This window comes from Engystomops pustulosus, chromosome 4 (assembly GCF_040894005.1).
Source record: "Engystomops pustulosus chromosome 4, aEngPut4.maternal, whole genome shotgun sequence".
Taxonomy (NCBI): Eukaryota; Metazoa; Chordata; class Amphibia; order Anura; family Leptodactylidae; genus Engystomops; species Engystomops pustulosus.
Window position 1 is genome coordinate 200366440 of NC_092414.1, and position 25101 is coordinate 200391540.

A 25101-nucleotide genomic window follows, 5' to 3' on the forward strand; every position below is an offset into this window, starting at 1 on the left:
CTGTAAGGAGAACTCTCACTTCCCGACCGTGGAAACACATCATTCTACATAGGAGCTGGTCATCATTATAAAGTCTATTTTCAAAATTGCTAGATGTAAATGTAGGCAAAGTCTTTACAGATATCTGTTATTTTACTAGACTAAAAATAGAGATTGGTTAAATCAGTAAAGATAGAATCAGGCGATAAAAGCCGATTCCCATTAGAATGAAGTATAATATACAGGTATTTACATGTCATGATGATATCTTGTTCTGCTGGGCAGGGGATTGTCACAGGGGTCGGGGAGGTTCCTCATTTGGAAGAATAAGAACAATAGAGTCCAGTTACTTATGGGGTATCAGTTACAATTACTTCTCTATTTTTGTGGTTTCATTATCTTTGCACACAGCAACACGTTACATGGAAAGCAGGAGGATAGAGAGATCTGCCCAGGGTCTCTAAGAGTGGCTTAGATTTGGCTTTTGAACATTGGGATCCAAAATTAATACCGACCCAATTACACAACACACATTCATATCATTACACAGTCCTTGTCAGCCATTGGAACCAAGTTATTGGGCCTCAACGGGACAGAACACCTGCCCATGAAACAGCCTTTGAGTCAATCGACCACTTACTTTTGGTCCCTTTAAAAACAGAGTGTCTCATGTCAAGGAGCTGAAACTCCGAAATCTTCATCCAATTTTAATTCAGATACGATCAAATGATTTCATGTCTGGACTTCATAACTATAACTTGAATATGTCTCAGTAAACCAGTCAAAAACTAAATGTGTCAGTGTCCAAATATCTATGGGCTTAACTGTATCTGCCTCAAAACTGACATTGAAAATCAATGCTTAAAGGGGTTTGTCCATAAAGGAAGGTTCTCAAATTTTAATCCCCTAGTGATGTTTGCACAATAAAGATCATTTTTACCCCTTTACTTTACAATTTTGCTTTTGTTTTTTGAAGTTTTAGCTCCTATCACTCAGTGGGCGGGGACTCTCTAATCAGACACTTCATGATTCCTCTTTGCTATGAGATGCTGTGTGCTGAAGGTGTGCTTAGATTATCAGGGTCCAGGGTCTTATCTGTCTTTAGCTAGTAAAGTAAGTCTCTGCACACTGCTGCTTGCTGGCAGGAAGTGTCTGTGTCTGAGCTGCTTTTGTAAGGGGGGAGGAGCAGGAGACAGAGAGCACTGCAGTGTGCAGACAAGAGAGGCTATTCATGAGAAGAATCTGGCCAAAAATAGTCAGATACTGGAGCAACTAAAATTGTGTACACCAGGACTGATAGAGACAGAATGGAATTATATATGTGAAATACTGTATTTTTTATTAATTAGAATGAGCGAATATGTTATTTTGTTATCCTAGGTATATTTAAGAATCATTTCTTCATGGTAATACCCTTTTAAGTTGTTGTTTAGGACCTTCCACCATCTTCATCAACACCGACTCGGATCCTTTAATTCAATCAGCCAATCTGCTAGTTTTGGCAAAAGTGGAAATGTTCCCTACCGTTTTCATGCAATCAATTTAATTATTTTTGGATCGATCTCCTCCCATAAGGACCATCCATGAGGTACAAGAGAAATTATTGGAGTGTGAGCTCCTCTGACTTGAGAAGATAAAGGAACCGTTGTTCCAAGGAACCCCATCTAAGGAATGGATGACGTCACAAAGAACACAGAGCAATTAACACAATGTCAAGGATGATTTATCTAGTAACAAAATGTGCGTCTATTCATCGACGGTGTCACACAGGTACAGGTGCACGTGTTTCAGGTGGTTATGTAAGAGCCGCTTGTGGTTGTAGCTTCTCGATCCTTAATAATGCATTGTACGAGTTCTCGGAAGTGAGGCCATTGTCACAGCTCAGTAACACACAGGCACAATGATGTTTTTCTACTTGTGTAAAGGTTTCGGGGGTTGACTCATCCATCCAAGGCCACTGTTTCCTGAGCGTCGTCTGCTCCGGGCTGGGAGATGCTACCATATAGGTTTGGGGTGCCGCCAATATGAAAGAGAATGGGACATTTGTCTTGTGAAGGCATATTTATAGCAAGACTATAATAGATGATAAGATCTATAAATAGAAAACACCAACAGAGAAGTGACGCTAAAATAAACAATGAAAGTTACGGTATGTGCACGATGATCCGTAAAATGCCCGGGTACTGTGGGTATAACTGGATGACGTGCGAGCCAGCGACAGATATAGCAGAGCTGAGCTTTGTAATACATTATAGGCTGTTTTATAGATGACTATAGAGCAGATGATACCTGCAGTCTTAAAGGCATTGGCCAGGAAAGAAAAATGTCTGCTCTCGAAAACCGTGCCCTTCCTTTCCATAGTAAAGTCTATGGGGATAAAAATCAGACACAGTGGGGCAGATTTACTTACCCGGTCCATTCGTAATCCAGCAGCGCGTTATATGTGGAGGATTCGGGTCTTCCGGCGATTCACTAAGGTAGTTCCCCCGATGTCCACCAGGTGGCGCTGCTGCACTGAAGTTCATCGGAATGCACTGAACTTCACCAAGCTGGGCCGAGTGCAGGTAAGCGCGTGTCCAGCGACACTTTTTTTTTTAAAATGCAGCGGTTTTTCCGAATCCGTCGGGTTTTCGTACGGCCATGCCCCCTGATTTCCGTCGGGTGCATGCCGGCGCCGATGCGCCACAATCCGATCGAGTGCGCCAAAATCCCGGGCAATACAGGGAAAATCGGCGCAAAGCGGAACCCAACAGAAAAACGCGATTCGTTCCTTAGTAAATGACCCCCATGTAAATGACCTTTTTATTGTGACCTCTGAACTCTGTGGATCATAGGTCAGACCCAAACAAACCACCATCACCAGTACATTTATAGTAGTTGTCAACAGACTACAAATGAACCTTGTGTAGTCATATTCTCCATCTACACTTTTTTTCCTTCTACCCCTTTCTCTTAATGTGTGGTTGACAAAAAGTCAGGAAGTAGGACCACACGTTTTTTTGTAGTTTGGTAGATATTAAATCAAACTCGCATCTAAAATAATTTAATTTTAACTATAAATGAATTTAGCTTTGGATCAATAAAATCATTTCTTACTCATAGTAGGTACCATTATGACGTAGGGACAGATAATGCTGCCTCCCTCTCTTTCTCTGTGAATGATGAAGGCACAGATAATACTGACTGCTTGTATCTTTCATTACATGACACAAGCACAGATAGTACTTTCTTTCTTCCCCTGTAAATTATGATGGCACAGAAAGTACTGCTTTGGCCTCTCTTTACACATGTAGGGGCAGATTTACTTACCCGGTCCATTCGCAATCCAGCGGCGCGTTCTCTGTGGAGGATTCGGGTCTTCCGGCGATTCACTAAGGCAGTGCGCCCGATGTCCACCAGGTGTCGCTGCTGCGCTGAAGTCCGTCAGAGTTCACTGGAGTTCACCAAGCTATTGTGGGTGAAGGTAAGCGCGTGGGCTGAAGCAACACTTTTTTTTTTTAAATACGGCGGTTTTTCCGAATCCGTCGGGTTTTCTTATGGCCACATGTGCCACAATCCGATCGCGTTTGCCAAAAACCCAGGCAATTCAGGGAAAATCGGCGCAAAACGGTAAAATTCGGGTAACCCGACGGAGAAACGCGATTCGGGCCCTTAGTAAATGACCCCCACAGTGTATCTCTGTAGGCTCATTCTGCTTCTTCCATGGCATTAGTACTTCCATTAGTACTGGTAATGATCTATCCATACATTGAAGGTCTACCATAAGGTTCCTAAACCCAACCACCCCACCTGACATGTAGCATTCCTAATTTGGTTGTCTTTTTATGTGACAGAAGGTGGAACCCCAAATGCCTCAGTAATCCACCATCTGTGTCCCTGTCATTCAGGTAACACATTGTACAAGTAGAGGGATCTATAATTTTAGGGTTCACTGGTTCACAGAAGACTCATGTAAGCATGGAGGAATTGTTTGCAGGTAACAGGAGGACAATGAAGTCTAACTAGTTGCTATGGACATAGAGATGTGAATAATGTTAATAAATAATCTCCCCCCCCCCCTCTACCCCTTATTTATCTTTCTATCTCATCTCTGACACCGGTGGTTTAATAAGTGTTTGATAATTGTGCAATGCTTGATGTTCTGCTGTGATGTCTTCTTGCTCAGGTTACCTCCTGGACCCCATCCAATCCAAGACATAAACTCCATTGTTCTTGAAGATGTGAAACTTGATGGTCAATTTCACACGTCATCACCCTCCCCACTCTTATTCTGTCTAGAGAAGTGGCTTCAATCGCAAAGCCAGGACTTACACGTACACACCTACCTGGCGTCTTCAAGGAGCTCTTGCCATGTGTCTTGACTTGTCCATTTGGAGACACTTTTCTTCCCTATGTCATACCATGGCTCTGTTATTCCTCCTGGAAACATACAAACTAATTAATGACTGGTTCTTGTCATTCCAAAAAGAAAGCTACATTTAATTACCTAAAAACACACAGCACGAATAAAGTGTGAATACATAAGAACAAAGTCTAAATTAAAAAAAAATAAATATAAAGGTTTATTGTTTTCGGTCTACAGCTCCCATGCCCCATGTGTATTTGTCTTCAAAGTTACAGATATCAAGCAAAGCACACCGCAGGATTGCAGGATCTGACTACATACTGTGCAGCTTGTAGTCTGATACCATGGATACACATGGGTCTGAATAGGAGTTGTAGATCCAAAAGGAAAATAAAAACTAAAAATTTACCAGTTTCTTTTCAACGTTACCTGACCAGGGCTGACCGCAGTGTGAGGCGGCTGAATTCTCAGGGACCACTGTGGGAAGATGCAAGAAGAAAGGTAAGCCACAATGTAGATAAGTGATCATCCTGTGCGTGTGGTAACAAATTTCCCCAGGCAGATAGCAAAGGGGAGGTCCATGGTGTTAGCGGCAGGCAAGTGATCACTCTGGACAAAGGAAATCAGTTTCTTTAATGGCACACAGTCCAAAACATCAGCAAGTAACAGACAATAAAAGGTCCTTCCTGCAAGCACACATGAGGTGGTGAATTGGTTGTCTGTGGAGATGATTCAGTTGTGAAGTAGAAATTTAGTAGTAATCCAGTAGTCAGTAGGCTGGAAATAGGAGCCAGATTGGCTCTTCTGCTTCTGCAATAACCTAGGTGCAGGGAGGCATCTCTATGGAGGAATCTTAAGACTGCCCTAGAGCCCTATACAGAGCCTACATTTATAGACTTGGGCTAAATTCACTCTATCGTGAATAGTGAAGAATAAAGGTTTAACAGAGGTTTAACATATCAGTTCAAAGTCAAATTGACATCAATGTAAATGTTATTGTCATCCATTGTGGACAGTTTTGTCATGGATCCGTTATCCATGCATTTTTTTTTCAAACGGAGGAAAAATACTGCAGCCTCTGTCATTTTTCTCCGTCCAAAAAACGCACGGATAACGGATTCTTGTCTAAACATGGATGTCAATGGAATTTTTAAGTGATACGTTAAACCTCCAGTCTTTATTTTTTTTAATGGCTTTAGGGAAGGGAGGGAAGGAACAGTAGTGTGAAATGAGCCTTACTCTGTCTAGACAGTGCAGGAATATTCGCCTTGCCTACCTTAGAAAAGTTACATAAACTTTAAACATAACATAAATAGACATGTCATTGACTCCATTGTATCAGGCATGATGTAGCATGTAAAATCCTTTTGGGCAGTAGATCACAGCCTTAAAGGTGATTTTAGCGATGGCCCGTCTTACGGGACATTACACATGTCCACAGCTTTTTTATGGTATTGCCAAATCTAAAGTATACTGATGTAATGCTCAAGTCATTAAATCATTTCAAAAAACATATTAGTCTAGATATATCATTGTGCCTGTGCCAGTTTTTTTTTCTAAGTTTGCACCAAAACAAGGCTGTTTTGATCTTGCACATTTATATATGAGGTGTTTGCACCACAGTTGTGTTGTTGAGTTGTGATAGCATGAAGGGCATCAAGAAAAAAAAAGGTGCAACTGTGTCACATCCTGAAAACAGACCAGATCAACATAAAGCCCCAGACACTATTAAATATCTTATTTGGAAAATCTCTGAGGGACAGTTTTTATATAAAATAAATCAGAACAGCCAACAATTATTTAAGCCCCTGCGTTTTTTGTTGGACTTTGCATAATCTTTTCGATGCAAACTCATTGCATATGTATTAAAAGGAAATCTAACATTTGATTTGATGCATAGTGAATCAAACATACCTTGAGAATGCTGTAGCTACACTAATGCAGAAACATATCTTGTTTGATCCCTGAACTGGCTTTGAGTGGCTTTGCTGAAAAAACAATTATAGAATTATGATATTGAGGCTCTGGCGCTCCTGTGACTGGCTTGGCTTCTCCCCTTATCCTAACTGCTCCAGAGAATGATGTAATCACTGTGTTGTGCCTGACAGGCAGAAGTAATCAATCACTGCACCATCCCACAGCTGCTGTGTATGAGTCATCCAGCTCAGGTTGATTGTCCTGTTCAGACAGATCAGAAAGCTCTGCGTAATGTGTTAATGATTGGCAGCCTGCATGCAACTCAGCTTTCCCAAGGTCCTGAATTTTATAACTGTTTTGTGAGCAAAAACACTCGGACCAGAGATTAAACAAGATATGTTTCTGCACCAGTGTCGCTACAGCATTATCAAGGCATGTTTGGTTCATAATGCATGAAAACAAATGGTAGATTTCCTTTAAGAATTGTCTGCACACATTTGTGTAATGGCTGCACTATACCCAACGCGACACAAATTTCTGCACTGAAAGGGGTGTTCCTGTGCACAGTTGGATCTTGCAACAAATTTAACATGCAGTGTCCAACAGGATTGTGTGACACTCTTTGGCCCACATACATCAAAAATAGGGCAAACTGCAGTTGCCTGTGTATAGTGCAGGGGGCGCCAGATTCAGGATTTCTGGCACACGTTCTTCAGGAAATTGACGCCCCCTGCACTGCTCCGACAGAGGGCACCAACTTTTTTTTGGTGCACCTTTAGCTTCTGTTGGACACTGCATGATAAATGTGTCTCATGGTCCGACCGTGCACAGCAACGCCTCTTTCAGTGCAGAATGGCGCAGCCGCAACAAAAGTGTTGTGGACACTTCTTAAATCCAGATTCAAGCAGTTTGCACTGAAAATACATAATATACAAGATGTCATCAGTTTTGGTCCCATCAGATCGGAATCCCTGAAGATTGATTTTTGATGGGATTAAGGATTGAACATTTTGGTTGGCCACCCATGTTCCTGTACTAGAGACTTGTACGTGCCACGTGAGCCTTATGTAAGCCTGATATTTATGTTTCCTTTAAGTTGGCAGCTAGTGAATCCCAACAAATCCCCAATGACCAGAAATAACGTCTCCACTCACTTTCTCCATCGAAGATCTGAATGATAAAGATCTGAACCTCCTCCAGATACAACAATGCGGAGGATCAGATAAACATCAGATTTCCTCCATTGTGACTGTGCCATCGAAACTGCTGGCTGCCAAGAGAGGGAATCATTGCATTTTTATGTGTTAATGATAAAAAATAGTTTCCTGGTACTTCAAAAGCTCCTGGCACCCGACCAACCGTGTGACCGAAAGAGGCAGGACAGTACACAATAGTCTTCTAGTAAGACCTAATGGGGCCGAGACAAACTTTACAGAATTGTCCAACCTTTTGCCATAACAACTATAACAAACTAAGGGTGATGGTTCCATGGTGGTGGAGAGTGGGACAAGTGTGTGTCAGGATGAAATTAGTGTAAAGAACATGAATTGGATCCAGGATATATTCAGCAGCTTGAAAAATCTCCCCCATTGTCTCTGGTGTTCATTAGTGTGTTCATTTCCCAATTCCTGGTGTAACACTGATAGTCCAGATTTTCCTTGCCGAGCAAGGCCATTGGGTTACTGCTCCTCGGAGCTTCTCCTCCTCCCTTTGTGTCCTCTCCTCCTCTGCCCATAGGTTACATGTGCCAACTGTTTCTGCTTCTTAAAAGGCCATCACATGCACCCAAAAATTATGTTCCTAACCAATCCCCTGAAACCTCTAGTCATGTTGGGAATCTTCCTCCAACAGAAACATTTTGATAAAAAATGGCTCCTTGTGTCTTAGATACCACAGCTGGGTAGCTCTTTGCCTGAACCTCAGTACTTTTTACCTACTAACATGGACTATACTCAGTACTCCCTACAAGGTTCAGAACCCTACAGGATCCTAGAGGTCAGGGTTGAACGCAATATCCAGTCCATAGACTTTGACTCTGATTGTCAGTGATATATTTACTATAGGGGAGCATCTACATTTGGCTACATAACTTTTTTTTCACCATGAACTTGTCTTAGACCTTCCTGTTAGGATCCAGTGTGCACTAATCCCTATCATAAACCTGTTACACAGTGTCACAATCTTGGGTACATCTGTCCCTGTTTGTCCCCGTCACCGCTCAGTCATTCTGCGAGCACAAAGCCTCTGTTATTCCATGTTATCTTCTGATGTTTTTCCAAGATTTTCCATGATGTCCACACTTACCCAGACAACCCACCCCCAATAAAATAAGAAGGTGCATGGACTTTAAAGAAAAATGTTTAAGAACTGTCGCCTTAAGGTTTGCTATGTCAATGGACTGCTCCAAAATTCTGATGGCTTCCCTTCCCATTCCCCTCATGTCAAATTCATTTCTAATAAAGTATAAAAATGGGCGGGAGATTTAAATCTAACCTTGACCTTGTGTGTTACTGGTTTACGTCTAGCCCTCGTTTACCTGTTTGCCAAAACCTTCTCTGAAGTTCTTCTCTTTTTTTGCTTTCAATCCTTTGGCTTGACCTTTGGCTGATTTACTGATATCCCCTATTTCTGGTCACCTTCCATGTTCTCCTGGTCCATGTTTTACTGTCTTGGCCTTGCTGTGAAAGCTCGGCCCAAACCAATGTTAAGAGTAGCCATAAATTCTTGCTTTTGGATTTTGGGTAGCTTGTTTTCCTTGTGGGGCTCTTTCTTGCGAGATTCCCTTAAGCATTTAATGTCTAGGGCAAACTCTTAGTTTTTTAACCCATTATTAGAGTCTTTGATTCAGTGTTAGACTGGGCCACCATAGTCCCAGAGAATCCTCCAGTGGACACAAGGATGGGTAGCAAGATCCAGGTGAAGATAACTAAGTTTCTAGGCTTCTAAGGTCTATGTTCTAAGTGTTAATAGAGGGGAGGCTCCAAAATTATGGATCTGGTGCCCACAAGAGACCCAAGTCTAACAATACTTTATTTGCTGGCGTATATTAGCCAAACCTATGGTTCATGTTCATGGCCGTTGACTACATGGGTGTTTGCTGTTGACCGGCCTAATAATAGACAGTATACGCTGCTTCCTATCTTGTTATCTATACTATAGATACCATAGGGATATAACAGCAGCTGGCGGATGAGAATCAGCTATTTTATAGCACAGAGTATACATGATCACACCTAGGGGATGATAAGTAGGTGATATATAGGGTTAATGTCTCCGAGATGAAATCAGCATGAATCTCCACATCTCAGGTGTGTGGTGAAGGAGAAGGAGTGGCAGGAAGGTGTTACCAGGATCTGAGAGGTTGTGACTAAGACGTGAAGTGTGCGCCGTCACTGTTACTGGTAGTCAGGTGTCCAGGATGTAGATGGGGGTCACTCGTGGGGTCTTCTGTACATCACAGCTCATGACAATGCACATTTATAATAATGTAAAGTCTTATATTGTTCCGTCATGGCACTTGTCCAAATTCATCCTTAATGGGATCTGAGAGTGTGATTCACACCTTAATTCCCTATTTTACTGACACCGAAAATTGAGTATCAAACAAATAAACCAGCAACTGTTCCTGCTCCTGCCTTGCTGCTGGACACGTCCACAATGCGTTTAGAGGATCTTTCCGTCCTGAAATGTCAATAAATGTCAATAATGCCCTGCCTCAGTGCCCCCAATGTCACGGGTGCCCCTGCTACCCATGTCTCCTCGCTCTGTTGCGCGCGCCCCCCCCCCCCTCTTGGGGCACGCATGCATTGGTCGTCTAATATTTAAAGGGCCAGCGCACCAATGATTGGTGCTGGCTGACTGCCTTCCCAGTTAAATTCCCGGCCCCTTCCTGTTTGACGTGCCGGATCTTTGTGCTTCCATGCCTTTGCTTTGTTCCTTGCCCTGTGCATTTAGACTGATTTCCGGTGTGACCCCGGTTCTGTTCCTGATTACGCTTCTCTGCTGCCAGCCCTGACTACAATCCTGTGCTGCCTGTCCTGACCTCCTGCTTGTCCCCAACTACGATTCTGCTCTACGACTCTGTACTTCACTTCGGCCACCATCGTAGACACAATTGCGCCTATGTAGTGACCTGGTGGTACCATGCCGCATCAAGTCAAATCCACTTGGACTAGCTCTGGTGAAAACCGGCTGCCACTTAGACTTCTCTCGGCTTATGTCATAGTCCGCGGTTGTACAGTGGATCCACTACCCCTGATCCTGACACCCAAATATTATCCTGCCTAGTGGCCCTCTAGCTTTATAATAATTCCCATCCAGGAGAGGCAGGGCCCCATAGCAGAATTCTGAATGGGGCCCCCCTTACACTTACAAAAATATACATATTTGTAAACTTACACACATTTCTACATTCACATATTTATACACTTATACCACTCATACACATACATACAGTTCTCCAGTAATACACACCCATTTATACACTCTTATACACTCATGTGAACACATTTCTGCACTGATATATACATTTATACACTTATACATATACACTTACATATACAGTTACATAAAAAAACTGCATATACACTTATATTCACACACTGTAAGCACAGAATATTATGGCATTATATAAATAAAGATTATTATTATAATACAGTAGCATATATAGATCACCAGCATATATACAAACACAAACACAGTATATACACATCAGATATGCACACACATATACAGTATATACACATCACATATATAAATCAATACATTTATACACTAATACACACATGTATATATTCATTGCCAGGCAATCTTCTTATCCTGGGGCTCTGTATCTGCTAACCACATCGATGAAGTAGATGGCAGCAAGTAGAGATGTGGGGTTCCTAGTCTTGCCGTCCTGCTGTCCCCTCCCCCATCGTTTTTTATTTTAGTTGCTGGCTCAGGTGTGTACTATGGAAGATATGCCTTATATACATATGCTATGTACAATATACAGCATAATATGTATACAATGGTGAACCTCCTCCATTCTTTACTGTCAGATTGGATACCGGGGCCCCCTGACACTGTGGGCCCCATAGCAGCTGCTATGGCTACTACCCATGCAGTTACGCCCCTGCTCCCAATGTCCCAATGTCAATCCTGCAGCTGCTCTCTTCACTGTCGCTTATTCCGGTGGCTCTGGAGCTAAATGGTGGAGCTTTAAGCCCGGGGAAGGAGGACAACTCCCAAATTTTGGACGGTCTTGTTAAATATGGAACGGTTGAGAGGTTTGGTTACAGCTGTTTCTGGGAAAGTTGGACAATTAATATGGCCACCAGTGCAGCTTCAAGGATTGTCACTCTGCCTAATAGCCCGTGGCTTCATAGTTGGTGGTAAAATGAAGGAGTTTAGTAAAAGTTATTGGGGGCAGGGAATAGGACCCACTATCCCACCACTGTTTTTCACATACCATTCAGTGCACTATGAACACACATATTACTGAATACACACACCTATGTCTCTATAGATATCCAGATGTGGTTCAGTCTAATACTTTTGTTAAACCACGCCCCCTGCGCCACAGACTGCTCCTCTGTCCGTGAGATGGTAAGTGATGAGCTGTCCTGCCCTGACTCAATGTTTAGCAGGAATCCCCTTCCTCCTTGACTGATAATTCAACAATTATTTTAGGAGAAGAGGGTAGGGCTGTCAAGATCCCACCAATATCCGCAGTATTTCTTCTGCGATTATTTAGGATTTGTTAGTAAGTGCCGCAGACAAATCGTGTCTACAATGGTAGAGAGTTTGGCTATAATTGTAGACTGGTAACACGCGGATCTAGAGTCATGGCGCCCGCTGATCTGTTTGGCGCGGCACACGGCTACGTTTGGCTTCGCCGGAGTTGATACATTGGCTGTTTACCATCCAGTGTTCTAGAATGTTGTCTGCCGCTATCTATGACACCTAACACGACTGTCTGCAGAGCGTCGCGCAGTGTGTGAAACTGTACCGCGAGTAAATAAAAGTTACACTTTACTCTCTGACATAACACTGACTCCTGTAATCCGCAGAATAATGGCCGACGTTAAAGGGATTTCGCTCTTATTTACAGTGGAGACGCAGAGCGTTTGCTTAGTAAGGAGACACCCAGGTCTGCGCCGTCTGCACACAGCAGTATATAGAGTAACAGGAGTCATATCAGACTTGGAGGGACACGTCCTGCACTTCCAATGCCGGAGCCAGATCACATTCTTGTCAGTCAGCCTGGATCCGGATAACTTACATAACATGTACGGGAAGCTCCTGCCACAACTTGTATAGCTTGCAGGTACATATAGCAGCAGGAATGTGTCTACACCCATCTGATACGGAGAAGAGGTTACGGCTGTGTTCACATCATGTCCAGGGTTTATGCGCAGTCTATGCACTTGCTACGAAGTGTGAACAATGTCTTAAAGGGGTTGTCCATAACATATGTTCAGGGGTAATACACAATGTTCTGGGCCAAGTTAATGGATAAGTCAATTGTCCAATGTAGAACAGAAGTAGTACAGTAGTATATAAAGCTTAGGAGAAGCAGTGCTGTGATGTTCCTTATATACCAAATAAGAGTAGTAGTATTATTTGCTATTCATGTATAAAGGATAGGAGTAGTACTGTGCTGTCCCCATATATACAACATAGGAGCAGTGGTACTGTTCAGTGCCCATACAGAATACACAGGATAAGGGTAGTAGTACTGTGCTGTATTACTGTTTTGTACCCATATATATAGTATAGGAGTAGTGGTACTGAGAAGTGTCCATATATAGAGGATAAGAATAGTAGTACTGGGTTGTACCCATTTTTAAAGGATAACAGTATTACTGTGCTGTGCCCAAATATACAGCATAGGAGTAGTAGTACTGTGCTGTGCCCAAATTTACAGCATAGGAGCAGTAGTACTGGGCATTGTCCATATATACAGGATAGGAGTAGTAGTACTGTGCTGTGCCCAAATTTACAGCATAGGAGTAGTAGTACTGTGCTGTGTCCATATATACAGAATAGGAGTAGTAGTACTGTGCTGTGCCCATATATACAGGATAGGAGTAGTAGTACTGTGCTGTGCCCAAATATACAGTATAGGAGTAGTAGTACTGGGCATTGTCCATATATACAGGATAGGAGTAGTAGTACTGTGCTGTGCCCAAATTAACAGCATAGGAGTAGTAGTACTGTGCTGTGTCCATATATACAGGATAGGAGTAGTAGTACTGTGCTGTGCCCATATTTACAGGATAGGAGTAGTAGTACTGTGCTGTGCCCAAATATACAGTATAGGAGTAGTAGTACTGGGCATTGTCCATATATACAGGATAGAAGTAGTAGTACTGTGCTGTGCCCAAATATACAGCGTAGGAGTAGTAGTACTGTGCTGTGTCCATATATACAGGATAGGAGTAGTAGTACTGTGCTGTGCCCATATATACAGGATAGGAGTAGTAGTACTGTGCTGTGCCCAAATATACAGTATAGGAGTAGTAGTACTGGGCATTGTCCATATATACAGGATAGGAGTAGTAGTACTGTGCTGTGCCCATATATACAGGATAGGAGTAGTAGTACTGTGCTGTGCCCAAATATACAGTATAGGAGTAGTAGTACTGGGCATTGTCCATATATACAGGATAGGAGTAGTAGTACTGTGCTGTGCCCAAATATACAGCATAGGAGTAGTAGTACTATCATGTTTTCATGATAGGAGTAGTAGTACTATGCTGTGCCCATGTATACAGGATAACAATAGTAGTACTGTGTTATGCCCATATATACAAGATAGGAGTAGTAGTACTGTGCTCTGCCCATATATACAGGATAACAATAGTAGTACTGTGTAGTGGCCATATATACAGGATAACAGTAGTAGTACTATGTAGTGGCCATATATACAGGATAGGAGTAGTAGTACTGTTTTGTGCCTATATATAAAGCATAAGAGTAGTAGTACTATGCTGTGCCCATATATATATATATAGCATAGGAGCAGTAGTACTGGGAATTGTCTATATTTTCATGATAGGAGTAGTAGTACTATGCTGTGCCCATATATACAGGATAGGAGTAGTAGTACTATGCTGTGCCCATATATACAGGATAGGAGTAGTATTACTGTGCTGTGCCATATATATACAGGATAGGAGTAGTAGTACTGTGCTGTGTCCATATATACAGGATAGGAGGAGTAGTACTGTGCTGTGTCCATATATACAGGATAGGAGTAGTAGTACTGTGTTATGCCCAAATATACAGCATAGGAGTATTAGTACTGGGCATTGTCCATATATACAGGATAAGACTAGTAGTACTGTGCTGTGCCCAAATATACAGCATAGGAGCAGTAGTACTGGGCATTGTCCATATATACAGGATAGGAGTAGTAGTACTGTGCTGTGCCCATATATACAGGATAGGAGTAGTAGTACTGTGATGTGCCCATATATATATATATAGGATAGGAGTAGTAGTACTGTGCTGTGCCCAAATATACAGCATAGCAGCAGTAGTACTGGGCATTGTCCATATATACAGGATAGGAGTAGTAGTACTGTGCCCATATATATAGGATAGGAGTAGTAGTACTATGCTGTGCCCATAGATACAGGATAGGAGTAGTAGTACTGTGCTGTGCCAATATATACAGGATAGGAGTAGTAGTACTGTGCTGTGCCCAAATATACAGCATAGGAGTAGTAGTACTGGGCATTGTCCATATATACAGGATAAGACTAGTAGTACTGTGCTGTGCCCATATATACAGCATAGGAGCAGTAGTACTGGGCATTGTCCATATATACAGGATAGGAGTAGTAGTACTGTGCTGTGCCCAAATATACAGCATAGGAGCAGTAGTACTGGGCATTGTCCATATATACAGGATAGGAGTAGTAGTACTGTGCTGTGCCCATATATACAGGATAGGAGTAGTAGTACTGTGATGTGCCCATATATATATATATAGGATAGGAGTAGTAGTAGTACTGTGCTGTGCCCAAATATACAGCATAGCAGCAGTAGTACTGGGCATTGTCCATATATACAGGATAGGAGTAGTAGTACTGTGCCCATATATATAGGATAGGAGTAGTAGTACTATGCTGTGCCCATAGATACAGGATAGGAGTAGTAGTACTGTGCTGTGCCAATATATACAGGATAGGAGTAGTAGTACTGTGCTGTGCCCAAATATACAGCATAGGAGTAGTAGTACTGGGCATTGTCCATATATACAGGATAAGACTAGTAGTACTGTGCTGTGCCCATATATACAGCATAGGAGCAGTAGTACTGGGCATTGTCCATATATACAGGATAGGAGTAGTAGTACTGTGCTGTGCCCAAATATATAGCATAGTAGCAGTAGTACTATCATGTTTTCATGATAGGAGTAGTAGTACTATGCTGTGCCCATGTATACAGGATATGAATAGTAGTACTGTGCTGTGTCCATATATATATACAGGATAGGAGGAGTAGTACTGTGCTGTGTCCATATATACAGGATAGGAGTAGTAGTACTGTGCTGTGCCCAAATATACAGCATAGGAGTATTAGTACTGGGCATTGTCCATATATACAGGATAAGACTAGTAGTACTGTGCTGTGCCCAAATATACAGCATAGGAGCAGTAGTACTGGGCATTGTCCATATATAGAGGATAGGAGTAGTAGTACTGTTCCGTGCCCATATATAAATGATAATAGCAGTAGTACTGATCAGTGTCTATATATACAGGATAAGAGTATTAGTACTGTTCCATGTCCATATATACAGGATATGAGTAGTAGTACTGTGTTATGCCCATATATACAGGATAGGAGTAGTAGTACTGTGCTCTGCCCATATATACAGGATAACAATAGTAGTACTGTGTAGTGGCCATATATACAGGATAACAGTAGTAGTACTGTGTAGTGGCCATATATACAGGATAGGAGTAGTAGTACTGTGCTGTGCCCATATATACAGGATAGGAGTAGTAGTACTGTGCTGTGCCCATATATACAGGATAGGAGTAGTACTACTGTGCTGTGCCCATCTATACAGGATAGGAGTAGTAGTACTGTTTTGTGCCTATGTATAAAGCATAAGAGTAGTAGTACTATGCTGTGCCCATACATACAGAATAAGAGTAGTACTGTTCCATGCCAATATATAAATGATAGTAGCAGTAGTACTGATCAGTGTCTATATATACAGGATAAGAGTAGTAGTACTGGGTTGTACCCATATATACCGGATAGGAGTAGTAGTACTGTGCTGTGCCCATAGATACAGGATAGGAGCAGTAGTACTGGGCATTGTCCATATATACAGGATAGGAGTAGTAGTACTGTTCTGTGCCCATATATATATAGCATAGGAGCAGTAGTACTGGGAATTGTCTATATTTTCATGATAGGAGTAGTAGTACTATGCTGTGCCCATATATACAGGATAGGAGTAGTAGTACTATGCTGTGCCCATATATACAGGATAGGAGTAGTAGGACTGTGCTGTGCCCATATATACAGGATAGGAGGAGTAGTACTGTGCTGTGTCCATATATACAGGATAGGAGTAGTAGTACTGTGCTGTGTCCATATATACAGGATAGGAGTAGTAGTACTGTGCTGTGCCCATATATATAGGATAGGAGTAGTAGTACTGTGTTGTACCCATGTACAGAGAATAAGACTAGTAGTACTGTGTTATGCTCATGTATACAGGATAGGAGTAGTAGTACTGTGTTGTACCCATATATACATAATAAAAGTAGTAGCACCTTCATACATACATTACTAGAACCAAACAGACCGCATAGATACAGTAATAGAACCAAGCTTAAAACATAGATACGGTACCAGAACTAAGAATACTACATAAATACATTACCAGAACCAAGGATACCATATGGATACCTTAACAGAACCGAGATTACAGAATAGAAACAAAAATGGAACCAAGCTTACTACCTAGATACAGGACCAAAACCAAGCTGAATGAGACAGGCAGCCTTATATTGCACCAGATTTATCACAGTGCCTGATGCAGGATTATGAGTTCATGGGTAATTCCAGTGCTTTCTGTAAATCTAGTAACTAACACATGCTTTCTTTGACAGGAGTAGTCTATTTTCTTCTTTTACCTGGTCACCATGTTAGCTTCTTCCATCCACAACTTTTGTATGCATATTTAGTAACACAATCTTAATACTGCTCTCCTGTTCCTATCATAACCCAGCAGTAGCACATATAGTAACAGTGCCCCACAGTAGTGAATATAGTAATAGTGCTTCCACAGTAGCCAATATAATAACAATGCCCCCAAAGTTCCAATAAAGCAACAGTGTCCTTACAGTAACCAATATATTAACAGTGCCTTATTGTAGCCTAGTCACAGTCCTCCCCAGTAGCTACGGTAATAGTCACATTTCTATACACAGTGTCCATGTCAGTAGCCAAGTCATAGAGTTCCCCACAGTAACCAAGTCACAGTGACCCGACACTAGCCAAGTCATAGTTCCCCCTAAAGTAGCCAATAGTCACATTTCCCCACGCAATAGCCAAGTCACAGTGTCCCCACACAGTAATAAATACTCACAATGCCCAATGAAGTAGCTAAATCACAGTGACCCCCACAGATAACCAATAGTTACATTGCCCCACGCTGTAGCCAAATCTCAGTGCCCCCACAGTAGTCAAGTCACAGTCCCACACAGTGGCCAATAATTAAATTGCCCCACACATTAGCTAAGTCATTGCCCTTCCTCCAGAGTAACCAAGTTAGAGAAGTCCCCTACTAAACCTTCTCAATAATAACAGGGCCTCTGTAGCTTTAGAAAAAAACTTAGTAAAAAATATTCATCTTACTCCTCTTTGTCTTGGTGGCTTCTCTCCTCCGGAGGCTGCATGCCGGCAGCTTGTGAGATGGATTTAGAGCAGCTAATAGCTTCCATGCTGAGGTTGCAAATGGGTACAATCGAGCAGTGAGGAGGGGGAATACTGGGGCACCTTTCGTGGTGGGGTCTATGACTGGAGACCCCCTATTCCCCCCTTGATGGTGACCTTGCCTCCACACCAAGCAGCTATAACCTGTGCCAGTTTGGAGCATCAAGAGGGAATGGGGCTTATTTACTAAGGGTCCGCGGATCATATTTCCGTCGGACTGTTCATGGTATTAGGGATATTTAGAAAGAGTTTGTGTCGCACGCGATCGAATTTTGGCGCAGCAGCGACGGCTTTCATGTGACAGGAATGTGGGGGCGGGTTGTTGGATGATCCGACTGATTCGGACTGAGCGCGGAATTTAATATTAAAATTGTGTCCGAAGCAAAGCACTTACATGCACCGGGAAGAAGAAGAAGAACACCGGCAGACCTGAGCGGGGTAGCGACACATGCAGGATATCGGGTGCACAATCTTAGTGAATCGCCGTACAGTGCATGATCGTCGGACAATGCACTTTCGGAAACTCTTCCGGATGGGTAAGTAAATGTGCCCCAATGTGCAGGCATGTCATAAATCCCCCACAGAACTCATACACAAACTGTTATAATCACTTCCTTCCACTCTGTCTATGTCCTGGGAATTCTGGGAAGAATGCAAATATGTTTTCCGAGCTGGTAAATGGAAAACAATACCTCCTTTTGCTACCTTGAAAGGCAGCCCCCTTAACATCAAGTATGACCTACAAGAAGCCTAATAACATGATGTGGGATTAAGCCAAACCAGTATATCTATTCCATAAGGAACAGACTCCCAACTGTAGACAGCACTGTTTCGACCTGGTTGGGTCTCCTCAGTACAGTGTAGGGAACTGATTTGGCTGTGTGAGAGGCTATTGACATGTGGAGCATCTATGGCTTTAAGTCTCCACATGCCTTTAAGGTGGCCTTAATTGGCATTGTCTCCTTAAGAAGAACACCTACTGTCTGATCCTATGTCCTGGGAATGCAGATGGAGTTGACGTGCCACTCTCTCCGCCACAACCATATGGCTCAACGAAATATACAGCAGAGGTAAAAGCTCATTATAATGGGAATAAATTAAATGATTTAAAAGATAAAATGTGACAAAGGCAACAAACATACAAAAATGGTACAAACACCAATCTGATGTAGAGCAGTACAAGTTACTATTGATAACATCAGAATCATGAGAATAAAATTGCAAAACGGAAGTAAAACTGCAAACCAGGAAAGTCCCAAAAGTCTTAGTTCATTGATAAAAGTCAACTATGAAATGAGACAACGATGGGTGGCACCAAAGGGACAAGTGAAGTTCAAAGCGTTTCTGAACAGCTCAACTCTGGTCAGGGAACAGTCTTGTGAAGGAAGGAGAGTGGATTGGGAACCTTTTTTTGCTCGGGAACCTACTCATGATGAAAGGTGCATGGCAGGGAGTCACCAGCACCAAAGTCACCCCACTAGTAAAACCAGAATTGTGTAGGACACGGTATAAGCCGTACTTTACGTTTTCCCATTGCTCCGATATTTTAGGGAAATTTAAATATCATATCTTCATGCAAATTAGGTTAATGACTAATGAACTGAGGGGTGGGGCCCGGGCTAATAATAGAACCATTTACTTCTCTCCAAATCTAGCAGTGATGCCCATCGTTGTGCATGGATCGTGATGCATAGTGATGGGCAATACAGCGAGAAGAAAATGGCCTTACCCACAGTTCACTGTGAAGAAGCTAATTTGCATAAAGGTCCTGGTATCACCACAAACTCTACACCCTCTTTCCTTTCCCCTAGGTCATTGATGGCGAACCTTTTAGAGCCTGAGTGCCCAAACTTCAACCAAAAGCCACTTATTGATTGTAAAGTGCCAGCACAGCAATTTAAGCAGTAATTTATTTCTCCTTGTTCTTTGACAACTTTCAATCGTTCAGCCTCCTAAAGACACCAACGCAGTTGAAAGGAGGAGGTCAAATTCATCTATCACTGTAGGAAGATTCTTTCAGTCCTGCCTGGTGAACTTCATGCTGGGGTGATGGCCTGGGTGCCCACAGAGAGTGCTCCGAGTGCCGCCTCTGGCACCAGTGTCATAGGTTCGCCACCACTGCCCTAGGTTATATCTCAGTCCCCAGCCAAAAAGTTAAATTTGTCATTGCCCCCAAATTTGTTAACTATTTAACCCTTTCTTAACACACACATAACCAGTCACTCAGACTGAAATTTCAAAACAGGAAGAAGGAAAAAAAAAGGTCACAGTGTCTGGTTCATCACAAGTCATGTGAAGGAACTGCAGAGAATTGTGTCCAAGCTCAGCAAACAGATGTGGTTTGGCAGCCGACACCAAGAAACGGCTTCTCTTTGGTGGCAGACGCGGTGACATTCTGCTACAAGAGCAAAATGTTCTTTCAAAATCACTTTAGCATGTTCCTTATTTAAAAAAAAAAAAACATAAAACCACAGGGTGACGAAACTCAAAGATTTACGAGGTGAGAATCGGGAAACCTATTCACATATTAATGTACAAATGTACGTGGGGTGACGAGAAATGGAGAGGTTTATAAAGTCACACGTATCCAACCCCTTCCGTATATGTCTCTGATCTTATGAGCCAATTCTGGTCCCAAAGTAATCTCCAATACTCATAAGACCTTCTCCTTCTCTACTACTATCCGCTCTTCTCACAATCCTCTGCAGGACATCTCCCACGCGTCCCCTGTACTCATGCACTTTGTGCTCTTCTTTAATGGTCATCATCATGGATACTGGTTGTCCACTTCAAAATATATGCAACACTTCGTGAGCGCATGCACGCGGGCTCGATGGTGGATGCGCCTCTCTTAGCTCCGCTACCGCTGACGGCCCCTTGGCAAATACCAGTGACAATCAGCACCGGACGGAGCCCATACTTACCGGAGCAGGTATTGGAGAGTGACGGGAGCAGAGCGATGCTGGGGGAAGCAAAAAGAAGGAGCCGGGAGCCAGTAATATGCTGCCATCTCCGGTGCAGGAAGAGGCACAACGTTTGTGCCAAAGCATGAGAGTAGCACAGCAGCTTCCCCTGCAGCGAGACAACCACAGCCCAGCCACACCACAGCCTGAGGAGGAATTAATAACGGGGTCTGGAGGAACCCCAGACTGAGACCCCCAAGGTATAACAAACACCCCAGATTTGTTTATAGCCTCTCCCGCCTGCACAGTCTCCTCTCTGGACCACGCTATGGCGGCAGCCATCTTTAGTCAGCAGTGGTCTGACTCAACAGGGGATCCACAACACACCCCTGCAGCCATGCAAGCCCCTCCATACTCCGCAGACAGCGTGCTGCTGGCTCGTTTTTCACATATGCTAAAAAGTGAACTTGCAAAAGCGTGCTCACAGATAACTTCTGATCTTAAAGGAGACTTCCAGTCTATAGAGGCAATTGATGAAACTGGAGCAAGGGTGAATCAGAACTGTGATCGTATTGCTGATATATACACACAACTAGAAAAAAGCGCAACTTAAAGGGAACCTGTCACCGCTGTTTGAAAAAATTCAGTTGCGGGCAGGTTCCCATAGAGCCCTTAGTCTAGTGAGTCGAGGAGGGCGGATACATATGCAACACCCTCGCCGATGCAAGGCAGAGGGGTTGTTGCGAATACGTCCCACCATATCAGCCCCACAGTATGTCACTACATGACACAGGGGAACACTGCAGCGGTAGAGTCTGCCTGGTAAGGCAGGAGTTAATTGTTTTATGTGATGTAATATGTGTCAGCCAATCACATATGTTCATATCATATGTCTGTGAGCTGAGATGTAATTGGAGGAGTAGCTACCACCTGACCAGTGGGAGTAACAAAACCCCTCGTCAGGAAACTTCTAGAGTTCAGTTAGCTGAGCAGTAGCTCAGAAGAAGACTGGAGTTAATCCAGTACAGACCAGATTAGAGACTCTGAAGAGTCAGTGCAGCCAGCACACCAGACCAGAGCAGGAGAGCTCAGCTCCCTGCCTGAAGAGTGTAGTGAGTTAGTCAGTGAGAGGAAAGGGATATCATCCTACCTTCAAGGGTGATACCTGAAGCAATCCAGGACAAGCTGAAGCATCCTACTAGGACACAGCTACCTCCCAGCCTGCCCTTGCATCCAGGCTGGTGCTCTACTCCTGTGGCTCCCTCCAACTGCATCTCCAGCATTCTACCATTCTGTCAAGGCATGTTGCTACTGTTCCTGTCGGTTCCAATAAAGAGCTGTAAGTTATTTTTGTTCAACGTCTGCCTCCGTCTGGTCCCTGCTACCACGGCTGTCACCATCATGGGCACCCTATCCACTACACAGGGACTCATACTCCAGACCCCAAAGGGTTGCCCCAGGGAGAACCGCTATAGCAGCCTCTCCCTCATCATTTCTTGCCAACACCACCCTGCTGGAGAGCTGCCAGGCTGTAGGACAGCCCTCCGGTTCCCCATACCAAGCACCGTGACACAAGCATGCTTAGGCCGCAACCGCCAGCCACTCAGGTACTGCGGGTCCTGGCTGTCCACAGACCCCAAGAAAAGGCTAGGCCCCGGTAGGGGATGTTGCACATATATGTGAGTCCCGCTGCTTACTCACACCTCCTTGCCCTACGTCATCCAGCTTTTGGCTGAATTATAACACAAATGCCTACAGCGCATGCGCGGAAACAGGAAGCCAAGCAGTAAAGCTGCGCATGCGCTTACTCAACTGTATCCACATTAGACAGGTAATGGCTAAAGATTAATTTACGATTCTCACCCATAATGTCCAGGGGCTTAATGCACTGGCAAAGAAGAAAATGGCCTTTAAGTCTTACAAAACTCTTAAGACAGATATTTTATTTTTACAGGAATTGCATTTTTCTAGATCATCTTGTCCGAAATATATGGCATCTAACTATCCCTTTTCATTTTTAGCATTGGCCAAAGAAAAGAAGAGAGGAGTGGGCATCTTTATGTTGAAGAATGTATCGTTTATTCATCGCATCGCGATAGCGGATTTAGATGGTCGCTTTATTCTGGTTGCAGGGGCCATCCATGAACAGGCGGTCTCATTTCTTAATTATTACGCCCCCAATGTAGACCAGCTGCGGTTCTTCTGGGGTATGTTCCAAAAGCTTTCGGATTACTTACAGGGAGTCGTGTTTGTGGGAGGCTCTAACGTAGCCTTGGACGATACCCCGTATAGGTCTGCGCCTCATTCTGCTTTTCGGGCCCACTCTCAGTCTAGTATGGATCTGGCCACTCTGCTTCATTCCCACAATTTAATAGATGCTTTGAGATCTTGTCACCCTAGTGATCGAGATTACACATATTTTTTGGCAGCACATAGAACTTATTCACGTATAGATCACATCTTTCCATTTGATTCTCAAAATCAGGGAGGCAACTATCGCCCCCATAGCATGGTCTGACCCTGATCCAATAGTAATTTCATTAGATCCTATGTGGTTCAGATCACCTCATTTTTTGTGGCGCTTAAATGAATATATGCTGACTGATCCGGATATCTTTACAGAATTAACTGAGGCGTTCTGCGGACCCTTAGTAAATGTGCCCCTATAAGTCTAAATATGACATTCCAGAGACGGAATTGTTTAGATTTAGGCAGATATACCATTTCCTCCATAAACTGAAAAAGTCCTGTCCAGATATTACGGTGTACACTTTATTCGAAGGCCTTTGCATGACAAAGGTGGGCCTTCCTCACACCCTATTTAATATCTATCAAATACTCAACGATCAATCCGAGAAATTGGGATACATGCTAGCTTGGGAGCGGGGCTTAAATAAATCCTGGCAGGATATGTACATTTCGGTCCTGCAGAGAAGAATGTCAAAGCCAATGCCTATTCTCGTGCCTCAGATGTCATTGGGGGAGAACCAGCTCCTTGACATATTGTTCCGCCTGAACGCCTGGTTGTTGCTGCTCCTGTGGATCTACGGCAGCTTCCTCCTGGCAAGACCTATGTCCGACCAGCTCTTCGGAAGAGGATACTAACTTAGGGACATTGCTCTCGTGTGGCTGGACACCCTGGGGTGCTGAGATCTGTCACTCTCTTATGAGATCTCTTACGAGATCTTGTGAGTTACTGTACTTCCTTCGCCCATAACAAGTCACCCGTAGGAGTTCCTGCACTCCCTGTGCCCATTCTCAAGCCTGCAGGTCTGCTTCTGCCCTTACCGATACCCAGTTGCCCATGGACTCACATAGCCATGGACTTTGTTACGGATCTTCTGCCATCTTTTGGTAATACAGTCATCTGGGTGGTCACAGACCGCTTTTCTAAGATGTCTCATTTCATTCCTCTACCTTAATCTCCTCGTCTTGCCAGCCTGTTCTTCCTGATCTTCCGGCTTCATGCACTCTTTCTGCACACTGTCTCAGACCAAGGGGTCTAGTTTTTTTCCAAGTTCTGGCATTCCCTGAGCAGCCAATTTCAAGTAAAGTTGGATTTCTCATCTGTGTATCATCTGCAGTCTAATGGACAAGTGGAGAGAGTTAATCAGACTCTGGGCTGCTATCTCTGCCAATTTGTCCCCACCCTGTTGCCATGGGCAGAATTTCCCTACAATTCCTTGGAATCTGCCGGCTTCGCTCCCTTCTTCATTGTCTATGGACACCACCCTCACCCACATCTTCCTCTTTGGGTTCCCTCTGAGGTTGCTGCTGTTCAAGATCTCAAGTCCATCTGGGAGCAAATGAATGAGTCTCTACTTCGTGCGTACTGATGCTGCAGGCTGACAAGAAACGCAGGGACTGTAGGGAGTAACAAACCCAACCTTATTAAATCCGGTATTTGGCCCTGTACTTAAAACCCAATATAACAATAAAGAACCGGGAAACTTACTGTTTGGGTAACGTGGGAAGGCCACAGCATTTTTATTTTTATAACAAAAG

General features: G+C 43.3%; 1 long non-coding RNA gene across 2 annotated transcripts; it reads right to left on the reverse strand.

Annotated features, from left to right (window-relative positions):
* Window positions 1-1338: 1338 nt before the first annotated feature.
* On the reverse strand, window positions 1339-24787 carry LOC140125757 (uncharacterized). 2 transcript variants are annotated; one of them, XR_011854723.1, is made up of 4 exons: window positions 24514-24787; window positions 4754-4801; window positions 4305-4398; window positions 1339-1974 (listed from the first exon to the last, which is right to left on the reverse strand). It is a non-coding gene; the product is annotated as an uncharacterized lncRNA (long non-coding RNA). The 2 variants fall into 2 exon arrangements; XR_011854722.1 differs by lacking the exon at window positions 24514-24787 and adding an exon at window positions 7396-7507.
* Window positions 24788-25101: the final 314 nt, after the last annotated feature.